This window comes from Salmo salar, chromosome ssa05 (assembly GCF_905237065.1).
Source record: "Salmo salar chromosome ssa05, Ssal_v3.1, whole genome shotgun sequence".
NCBI lineage: Eukaryota > Metazoa > Chordata > Actinopteri > Salmoniformes > Salmonidae > Salmo > Salmo salar.
In genome coordinates this window covers 24,490,496-24,493,382 of record NC_059446.1, presented here as the reverse complement: position 1 = coordinate 24,493,382, position 2,887 = coordinate 24,490,496, and positions in this window count along the sequence as shown.

The following is a 2,887-nucleotide window of genomic DNA, read 5'->3' as shown; positions in this document are numbered from 1 at the left end:
TGCTTGACAAAGTCCTAACATTTCTGAAGGATAAACAATTCTAAATTATGAAATGTTTTACCACTTGGTGTCAAAATTTACACCTGTTGGTGCTTTTAGGGTTATAGCACCCAAACTATAGGCCTACTGCGGATATTGCCTGAGCCTAGCAATACAGCTACTGTTGGAGGTACTAGTTGGAACTGACATAGAAAAATCCTGGGGATCAGCACCATTGTTTGATATGGCCTCGTGAAGAATAATTTGCCGGTTGAGTGATTTTTCCCTAGTTCTTCAGCCGAGGAAGCAATACTGGTGGCCTGGATGATACCACCAACACAGGGGACCACACAGAGATCATATATCCTGGATCCACACAGCTGGAAAAAAACTCCACCTTCTCTAGAAGCCCCCAATGTAAATGTCTATGCTTTCTCTGAGGTGAGGCGGAGAACAGCTCACAAACACAAGTTCAAAGAAGAGACTAGATCAATTATTCAAAATCATAATAAATTATATGAAATAAGCATTCTGTCAATATGATAGCGAGACATGTTCAAAACTATAGACAGAGCAGCCAGAAAACATGTGGTTTGCACGCATTTGCTCCACTACTTTTTAATCTGCTGTGCCCTGTCACGTCCTGACCCTAGTAAGATGTCATTTTCTATAGTAGGGCAGGGCGTGACGGGGTGTTTTGGGTTGTTCTATGTTTTCTATTTTTATGTTTAAGTTCTAGTTTTTCTATTTCTATGTTGGGATTGTTTGGGGTTGATGTCTAATTGGAGGCAGCTTATCCTCATTGCCTCTGATTAGAGATCATATTTAAGTAGGGGTTTTTCTCATTGTTGGTTGTGGGTTATTATCTTTTGAGTAGTTGTTTTCCTTTCTGCGTCACGGTTTGTTTTTTGTGTATTCAAGTATTTTTCATGTATTGCATTTAGTTTCACAATAAATATAATATGTGGAACTATGAACACGCAGCATTTTGGTCCGATCCTTAAAACAGCCGTGACAGAATAACCCACCAACAAAGGACCAAGCAGCGTGGAATGGAGCAGCAGGTGAAATGGACTTGGGAGGAAATTTTGGACGGGGAAGGACCGTGGAGTCAGGCTGGGGAGTATTGCCGACCGAAGGAGGAACTGGAAGCAGCGAAGGCAGAGCGGCGTTACTATGAGGCGCTGTACAAGCCACGAGGCAAGTGCGAGAGGCAGCCCCAAAAAAGTTTGGGGGGGGGGGCACACGGGGAGATTGGCGGAGTCAGGTTGGAGACCTGAGCCAACTCCCCGTGCTTACCGTGGGGAGCGGGTGACGAGGATGCGCACTGTGTCGCCATTGAGCATTCACAGGCCGGTGCGATCTGTGCCCGAAGCCCTGCATTGGTCAAGCTAGGTTGAGCATCCAGCCAGAACGGGTGGTGCCAGCTCTACGCTCAATCTCCAGTGCGCCTCCACGGCCCAGTATGTCCTGTGCCTGCTCCTCGCACTTGCCCTGAGGTGCGTATTACTAGTCTGGCGCCTCCTATGCCAACCCCACGCATCAGGCCTCCAGTGCGCCTGCCCAGTCAGGGGTGTCCTGTTCCTGCTCCCCGTACTCGCCCTGAGGTGCGTGTTACTAGTCTGGCGCCTCATATGCCAGCCCCACGCATCAGGCCTCCAGTGCACCTGCCCAGTCTGGGGTGTCCTGTTCCTGCTCCCCGTACTCGCCCTGAGGTGCGTGTTACTAGTCTGGCGCCTCATATGCCAGCCCCACGCATCAGGCCTCCAGTGCACCTGCCCAGTCCGGGGTGTCCTGTTTCTGCTCCCCGCACTCACCCTGAGGTGCGTGTTACTAGTCTGGCGCCTCCTATGCCAGTCCCAGGCATCAGGCCTTCAGTGCGCCTGCCCAGTCTGGGGTGTCCTGTTCCTGCTCCCCGCACTCGCCCTGAGGTGCATGTTACTAGTCTGGCGCCTCCTATGCCAGTCCCACGCATCGAGCCTCCAGCTACGCTCCCCAGTCCGGAGCCTCCAGCTATGCTCCCCAGTCCGGAGCCTCCGGCGACGCTCCCCAGTCCGGAGCCTCCGGCGACGCTCCCCAGTCCGGAGCCTCCGGCGACGCTCCCCAGTCCGGAGCCTCCGGCGACGCTCCCCAGTCCGGAGCCTCCAGCGACGCTCCTCAGCCCGGAGCCTTCAGCGGCGGTCTGCAGCCCAGAGTCTTCAGCGGCGGCCTTTAGCGGCGGTTGGAAGCTTCCGGCGATGATCCATGGTCTGGTTCTACCGGACATACAGAAGCGGGGGGATCAGCGGGCGGTGGGGGTACTACGCCCGGAACCAGAGCCGCCGCCCAAGACATTAGTCACCCACCCTACCCTCCCGTTGTGTTTTGTGTTTTTTTTTTTTTTTTTCATTCGGAATCTATACCTTTGGGGGGGGGGTGGTACTGTCACGTCCTGACCCTGGTAAGATGTAATTTTCTATAGTAGGGCAGGATGTGACAGGGGGTGTTTTGGGTTGTTCTATGTTTTCTATTTTTATGTTTAAGTTCTAGTTTTTCTATTTCTATGTTGGGATTGTTTGGGGTTGATCTCTAATTGGAGGCAGCTGATCCTCATTGCCTCTGATTAGAGATCATATTTAAGTAGGGGTTTTTCTCATTGTTGGTTGTGGGTTATTATCTATTGAGTAGTTGTTTTCCTCGCTGCGTCACGGTTTGTTGTTTTTTGTGTATTCAAGTATTTTTCGTGTATTGCATTTAGTTTCACAATAAATATAATATGTGGAACTACGAACACGCTGCATTTTGGTCCGATCCTTCAAACAGCCGTGACATGCCCACACCACTTTCAAAGCAGCAGCACCTAATACGTTTACCAGATACAGTATATTCATTCGTTCATGTCGTAGAAAAACATATAAACATTTTGCAA